This window comes from Condylura cristata, unplaced genomic scaffold (assembly GCF_000260355.1).
Source record: "Condylura cristata isolate star-nosed mole 26May11 unplaced genomic scaffold, ConCri1.0 scaffold00025, whole genome shotgun sequence".
Classification (NCBI taxonomy): Eukaryota; Metazoa; Chordata; class Mammalia; order Eulipotyphla; family Talpidae; genus Condylura; species Condylura cristata.
Window position 1 is genome coordinate 17,667,305 of NW_004567126.1, and position 8,883 is coordinate 17,676,187.

An 8,883-nucleotide genomic window follows, 5' to 3' on the forward strand; every position below is an offset into this window, starting at 1 on the left:
AAAAAAAAAAGGCAAGAAATGTGGATAATTATGGCTAAGAAATACTGTGTCTAATGCATGTGAAAACATACGAGTATTACATGTGCCTGGGTGTGATTAGTTATAGACTTCATAGTTTCAAGATACTCTTGAATCACTTTTGCTATTATTACTCTCCTTATAGAGCAAACTCTTAAATCAAGACCACTCATTTCCTGTATACCTACACAAGGCAGCCAGAATTACCTTTCTAACACTCATATCTCATCATGTTATTGCCTGCGCTTCAAAATCCTACTGACACTCCGGGAAGCTCTCGGGGTAGAGTCCACAGTTGTTAACAGGCTCCCCAAGGCTTTTCATGACAGGCCCCGCTGACTTTTCCAGACCCATTTCTTGCACCTGTTTCTTGTGATGTTGTAACTGCTTTGTTCAGTCCCTAGCACCTATGCACATGTGGCTGTTTAGATTTAAATCCATTAAATAAAGTTAAGTTAAAATTACATTTCTTGGTCCTCTGTCACTAGCTACATTTCAGAGCATAGTAGTCCTGTGTAACTGGGAACAATATCTGGAAGTACAGCTAGAGAATATTTTCACCATCACATAAAGTTCAGTTGGGCAGTGCTGCTATAAACACCCAGTTCTTCATTATATATTCTGTGGGAACTGACTCTGTACCTTTGCTTGAAACATTTTTCCAGTGCTTTTAAGACTGAAATTTACACATAATTCCTATTTTCTTAGTATTTCCTTAACAAGCATATAAGCCTCAATGGAGACAGGAGCTAGGGGTTGTCACCTTTGAGTCCCTGTTATTTCTAAAGTATTGCCATATAGAAGAAGGAGAGAGTGGATATTGAACTAAATTGAGAGAATGTAAGAGGCAAGTTTTTGGTGATTTAATTAGAATTTGTTGATATTTCAATTATTTTAACCCTCTAACAGCAATCATGTATATAGTTCAACCTGAGAAGGAAGAACTTCGGAATAAAACGGAACTGTTTTAGATGGTTCTAGTGAGTTGCTTGTGATTGGGAGGTTAAGCAACGGCAGAATCTATTAGAACAATGAGTAATTAGTATCTGGGTCAGTTGGCCTGGTTAACCAGATTCTAAGATTCTAAGTTTGTGTTCCTTCACGTTTTTCACTCAGGACTGAGTAAGCTGTGACGTCAGTCATAGCAAGCCACTTTCAATGCAAACACTGCTCAATATATTTAATCCTCACAAGGATCTTATGAAATATGTTTGGTACCATCAGATTTTTCAAGAAATATTTAAGTTAATAAACTCAGCAATATACAGGCAGTAATGGTAGATGTTAGATTCATTTTTTTAAGTCATTCTGACAGCACAACCTGAGTTCCTAATAACCCTGTAGAAATGGGATATGGTTCTGTTATAAAGTTTCAGCCATATATTTGCTTGTCCTTTAATTCAAAAAAGGTTCATCTTGTAGTGGAGGTGTTCCTTGAACTTAGCTAGGTGGTTTGGAGAAAACTAAGATGGAGAAGGCTTGGTCATTACAATGTAGCTGGAAAGAAAATGCATATACTTAAATAACAGTGACATAAGACAACTAAATGTCTAAATGTTTTTTAAGGGGTATAAAGAAGTCATCTTTTTAGTTGAAGCCTTCTTTCAAGTAGGCAAAAGGATAAGGACCAGAATTTTATGACAATTCAGTGTGAAGAACATCAGTACATAGATGGTAACATGGAAGAAGAGAAATACATTTGCTTTATTCACTAAAAGCCTGCAGTATTAGTCCTGGTTTTTCCACAAACCAGTCATATCAGTTGATCTCTTTTTGCCTCATCTACCACAACTGTGGTGGACCAACTGAATTTATTGTGTACATATGTATTTTTAATAGGAAGTGTCATAGATTCCATCAGATTCACAAAGAAATCATAACTCAAAAAAAATATAGGCTATATTACCATGTTCAGTTTTGCAATTCTGAGATTCTAGATTTTATTTTTGTCACATTATTGACATCTTTTCCAGGAAATGCATAGTCAGGGCAAGTTATGTCTAAGCAAATGGCAGAGAGATTTTAATTTTATACCTGAAACTATTTACAAAGTATCAGGATATCCTTACGTGGCAGTATTTAAAAAAAGAAACTCTTATTCAGTTTACATCATTGGTTCAATCACAAGAAGTTTTCTTTTCAAGGGGGTTTTCCATTAATTAAAATAGTTTGCAACAAATTACTGGTGTAACTGGGTGGTCCCTAGGAAAAAGGGAAGTTCCAGGTTCCCTGCCCCACCCAGAAGTAGGGTGGAGCTGAGGAGAGAAAATGAGAGAAAAGGGAAGAAGGAAGCCTGATGAGGAGCTAGAAGGAGACCTGAGGAAGCCACATGGAGCAGCAAGCATGTGATGAAGAAACTGCGCTTGTTTTCTGACCCTGGACTGGTGAAGGCAGATGTGGGTGAGAGACCTGTAGGGAGGTGACTATGGCAGTGTTTATATTGATTTTGATTTTGCTCTTTTCCTCCCAGACTTGTCTGGCCATTTCTGACCCTTTTCGATGGGTCCCAGCTAGAAGGTGCTAAGGTGCTTTAGTCTTGTGGCAGGCTTTCAGGCCTTGCTTTGGGCCAATCCCTTTTGGGTTGACTTTTGCGCACGAGGGGATGGGTGACTTCAGAAGTTTGATTTAGACATTATATTCTTTGTTTTCTGTATTGTATACTCACTGTATTAAAGTCCCTTTTCACTAAAGTTTTGTATGTTTTGTCTTAATGCAGGGGATGGCAGAACCCACTTAGAGCAGGCAAGTTTGGGGTTCAGTGGTGCCCCTCTCTCCCTGACCTGTAACACTGGGAGTTTCACTAATCCTTCTATTGTATTGTTGTGTTGGTGGTAGTGAGTAAAGAGTAACAAACTTACAGAAAATCACACAATCATAAATGTACCCTTAGTTTAAATTGTGTTTCCTTAAACTTCCTGCCAGACACCATACCTACTATTCTCTCCAGGTCATCAACTATTCTAGTATATATCTTCCTTTACCATTCTTAAGTTTTAACATAAATTGAAAAAATGTAATGCGCTTTCACTTTCATTATGAAAGTGCTCTGTATTGCTGCAAATAGTTGTAGCTCATTTATTTTTGTTGCTAAATAGTACTTCATTTACAGTCACACTGCAATTTAGTCACTCTACTCTTGAAAGATACTTGTTTCCAGTTTTTTATTATTATGCATACCAGCACTATGAATATTCTTGTGTTTTAGTTGTAATGAATATCCATACATATTTTTGTTGGCAATGTACTGAAGAATAAATTGGATGAATCATTGCTGTAGATCTGTACTGTTCAATAGAAATATAGTGCAAGTGGAACTTAAAATGGGCTTGTAGCCAAATTAAGAAAGGTTTTAAAAGTGAAATGAAAGTTAATCATATATTTTATTAACCCCAAAGTCCAAAATATTATCACTTCATCATGTTATCAATATGAAAATTATTGATTAGATATTCACATTCTTTTTTTAAATATGAAATCTTCAAAATTCAGTATGTAGTTTACATTGAGAGCAATTTGGACTAGTTACAGTTCAACTGCTCAAAAAGCAAATGTTGATTAATTACTATATATGAACAGTGCAGCTTTAGATAATACTATCAGCTTGCCAAAATGGCTGTGCTAATTTACATTCCTGACAGCTATGTATAAGAGTTACAATTGTTCTACATCTTTGTCAACATTTGGTACTATAAGTCTAATAGTATCTTATTTTGGTTTAATTTGCATTTCTTTGATGATTAGGAGATTCAGTAGCTTTTCATATGTTTATTAGCCAGTTGATACTCTTTCATAAAGAGTCAGGACTTTTTTTTTTAATTAAGTTGTTCTTTCTTATTGGTCTCATAACATTAGTTGAAAAATGTTCTTTCTTTTTCTAGTCTCTGCAAAATGTGTAATACTGGCAGTATTAATTCTTTAGATGATTGTTAAGAGTTCCCCAATGAAGTCATTGTGAGCTGAGGGTTTCTATATAAAAAGTTTAAAATTACAGATTCAATTTATTTGGTAATTATAGCGTTTTTCAAATTTCTCTTATGCCAATTTTATAAGTTGTGTTTTTCTGGGAATTTAGTCACTCCATATAAATAAAGTTGCTTTGTCAAAGCTACATGATATGGAGCAACAGCTCACTTTATTCTAATGATGAAAACTTATGTCATGTCTTGTTCCTTAACTAATCTCACCAATTTTGTTGGTATGAAAGAATTGGTTGTTTTGTTGAATCTCTCTTACAATTTTTCCTGTTTCATTATTTCTACTTTTACCCTTATTATTTCTTTCCTTCTGTTCTTATTGGGCATCATTTACAGATCTTTTTTCTAATTCCTTCTTTTTTAAAAGAGACATGTAAGCCCTCCCTGGTTAAAGGAGGTTAAAGCGCAGCCCTGCTAAAGAGCTGCAGCCACTTCAGTGCTGGTTCCATCCCCACCCCGGAGGTGACCCACATGGCGCGGCAGACCTCTCCTGACTGCTGGCTGCTCCCCTCAGCAGTGTATTTCATCCATCTCCCTGTTCTGCTCCCCAGTCTGTCTCTGGTGAATCCTCTCACCACCCCTGCACCTCTGGTCTGTACCCCAGTTCTGTATACATAAATAAATAAAATCTTTTTAAAAAGAGAGAGACATTTAGAATGGTATATAATACAGTTGTTAAGTTCACTGTTCAATATAAGCAACTTGATTAAATTTATTGTGTTGCTCAAACTTCCTCTACTATTACTGTCTTTTTGTTACAAATTGGTTTTGCAGCATTGTTACAAGCAGATTGATTATTAGCTGGGTTAACTGCTGAACAAGTTATAATACTATAATTTATGACTATGAATTTGTTTTTCCTTGTATTTCTGAAAATGTTTGATACAAAGCTATAAGATATAAAATTGATACAAAGATATAAGATATGTTTGATACAAACCTATAACATATTTGATAAATGTTGTGTTTTGATACACAATTTAAAATTATATTTCTTCTGATGGTAAATTGAACTTTTTTCACGATGAAATATCCCATTTATCTCTGCTAATGCTCCTTGCTGTGAAGAGCATTTTGCCTGGAATTTTCTTTATTGACAGGGTCTCTGTTTACAGGTTTATTCGCTTTAACAATTACAGGCTTGTTCAGATTTTCTGTCTCATCAAAGTTTAGTCTTTATAAAAGCTGTATATTTCTATGAATTTTTCTACTTCAAAATCTAGGTTATCCAGTGTATTGGTATTTCATTGTTTGTAGTATTTTTATAATTGTTTTTATTTCTATAAAATCAGTAAAAATGTCCTCATGTTTATTTCTGATTTTATTTATTTGAATTCTCACTCATTTTTCTTATCAAATCAGCCAGAGAGAGAAAGAAAGAGCGTGGATTAGCTCTGCTTGTTTTGAGTCTAGTAAGCATCTTCGGTGAAGATGTAATGTTTTCTGCAGACTTGTCTGAGACTGGATCTTACATGAGCATGTATGACTTCTGGTCTTCTGTATGCATAGCTGCCTTTGAATGTCCTAGCATCTCACTTCAGCATTACCCTGGGCTTTAGATCTGCTAAGGTGGCTTTGGATTCTCTTTTGAACCTGCATTTCAAGTTAGACAAGACAGAAATGAGTCAGTCAAATGGGCACAGAGTACCCATGACTTTCAAATAAGCTCTATTCTGGTCCCTTTGGTTCAGGGCATGGAACTAGGAACTGGTTGCTGCTGCTGCTGACGGAGAGTGTTGCCACCACATCAGAGAGGTGAGGGCAAGCATGAATAAAAGTGTCACAGAGCTTTCATAAGATTTTAAGAATGTTTCCTTGATTAGGCATGCTTGGTTGCTGTAAATTTTTACTTGTTTTGAAAACTCATACAAAGTCGGTTAAGATAACTTCGATTGTTTTTTTGGATAGCACTTTTGGGGAAGTAGAGATTCCAATGCCTATTCTCTTATTTTCTGATTTTCATTGTTTTACATTCCTTTTGTTATCACCAACCTTGCTTCTGGAATAATTTTTCTTCTGTGAGACAATCACCATTTAGTATTTTTTACAGCAATGGAGTAAAGGTGATTAATTCTCTCACTTTTGTCTTAAGTAACAGCCTTTATTTGATATTAATATTTCAAGAAGATATTTTTGTTAGTTTAGAAGTATAGATTGGCAAGTATTTACTATCAGTTCTTTGAAAATATTATTCCATTAAAGTTTCCATTCTTTTCTTTTGAAAGATCATCAATTTTGAAAATTTATGCCAACTACACTGTCAAATAGTTCTCTTGACCCATTTTTATTTTCCTTCTGGGACTCTAGTTGCTTGTATGTAATACTTTCTTGATAGGTCTCTTATGTCTTATATACTTACCTAGAAATTTTTCATTTGTTTTCACTCTAAAATTTAGTATTGATATTTTCTTCTAACCTACCTTCCAATTTATTTATTCTCTTTTCAACTATCTACAATCTACTCTACAATCTATTTCAATCTACTCTACAATCTATTTGAGTTCTATAATTTATAAGTTCTCTGCCCAAATTCTCAATATGTAAAGTTGTAAAATAACTGATTAAATACTTCATGTACATAGATATAGACATAAGTCTATGTCTCATAGCTTATTATTTGAAATCCTTGTAAGTCTGATTCAATTGGACTGTTCTTCTCTTGGTTTTTCTTTTCATATGCCTGGTTAGTTTTCATTATATAACATATATTATAAACATTATACTAATATTTAGGACTAAAACTATGGCTGTGTTTCCCCAGAGAGAATTTATATTAGCTTTAGGCTAGGGTACCAACAATCTTCAAAGGCTTTAAAGCAATTTCATATATTATTTGCATTTGGGCTTCAAAAAAATTTGTGGGCTAATCTACTTTAAGTTCTTCTTCTTCTTCTTCTTCTTCTTCTTCTTCTTCTTCTTCTGCTTTTTATAAAGTAGCCCTTTAGAAGCCAAACAAAAACAGGATGGATTAGCCAGCCTTCCTTGTTTTCAGTTTTATCTTCCTCTCCCCACGAGGCTGTCAGAAGCACAGCTCAGGGTATCAACCTCTTAATTGTCTCTCCCAGAATCAGAGACACTACTAAAAGGAAAACAACTTTAGGGCTTCTCTGGTTTCTGTCTTCCCTTGGATTTTGACCTCTTTCCTTGCCTTACAAGTTATCTGATGCTCACAAACGAAGTTTTAAATAAATATGTTTTTCAAGTTGTCTTCAAAAAGAGACTTAGTTGATATTATCTAGTTCATTCTAGAAATGGGAATTGCCATTTCTTTTCTATGGTGTCGCTTTGGTATTTTACTAATTGCTGGCCTTATTCAAAAAATATAGTGAAAATGGATATGGAAATGAGAGAATTTGAGTTATTGTTTTCAGCTAAATAATAATAGTAGATAAACATGCATTGAACTATTGTTCTTAGATTTTCATACACATACTCATTATAAAGGTGTATCTTATGCAAAGTCAAGTTTTTTTCTCCAGAGAGGACTAATCATTAAAGAACAATCTTTTTTCAAATGACATACTTTTAGAACTGTTTGCCGATACTATTCAATGACTTGTCCAAAATTGGCCATAGTAGCCTTTCAACAAAATTTGTGGAATAAATGAAGTAATGAATAATATTGGAACATAGTTGAACCAGGGACTATATTATTGTGTTACACTTTAAAAAACCATTTGTAGGCCCAATTGAAGAGATACCAAGCACCTAATCAAGTGTTTTTAGGAACGTTTTAAGTGTTGATTCATAATAATGCTGCTGCTTAGCTACCCTGTTGTTCTCCACTGTCTATAAACATTTAACTCAGCAAAGTTCTATCACCCTAACTATTGCTTTCAAGCCAGGAGCTTGTCATAAGTCAACCTGGTTTGCTATTAAGATTAAATATTGCCCATAGGTATCCATCTGTCTTGGAAGATTTAGCTTTCACTTTCCTCAGGAATTTCTATTGAACTCTGTGAATCTGTCATTTAAAAAAATTGTACCAATTTTGAAATAACACTGGGTACAATTAAAAATATTATATGTGATGTGAGGCTAGAAGATGTAGCCAACTCTTGAGGCACTGCAAAGAGAATTCTCTCCAATATAAAATTCTGTTATGTGTTATCTCATTATATATTTGATAGAATTTTATAGATATTTTTCTGTAAAAATCATTAAATACTCCCATAGGACTCCTTTAAACTTGACTCCTCTTATGTAAGGTTGTAAAATAGGGAAGTAAGGTAGACTAAATAAAGGGAAAAACGAAATGAGAAAATGAAAAGTTGGGGGGACTGTGCAAGAGCAGATAATGCTAATCCATATATTGTCCATGAAGAAGTTATATAGCAGTGGCTATCAGCTCCGTGCTGGTAGACCAGCTTTCCATAAAATGAAAGCTCACTCCTTACTTAATGACCTGATTCACTGACTCTGCAGTAGTTATAAAATATGCCACCAATTCTTTTACACCTTTACCAACGAGTGGTGGGATCTTTCTCCTGGAATTTGGATGAACTTCACTGTCCCTGTTGGTGGAGTGAAATGCCATGTCCTTCTGCTACAACACTGGAAGCTAGTGTCCCTGCAAGTGGCGGTCACAGGAAGGTGTTCCAGTCACCTTAGCCAATGACCCTGGCTAGGGGCTCAGCCCACAGCTAAGCCAACAACCAAAAATATGAATAAAGGTTCCTTCACATATTTCCAGCACCAGTATTGATCCACCTCCTGCCTTTGAGTATTCCCAAGTGAGGATTCGAACATCATGGAATAGAGAATTTTGAATTCCTGATTGATCATGTAGCATAATAGTAATAGTAATAGTAACAATAGTAACTCCAAATCCAAAGCATAATTAAAAGGCTGTCCTATGCCTCTAAGTTTAGGGTAGTTTGTTGTGCAGCGA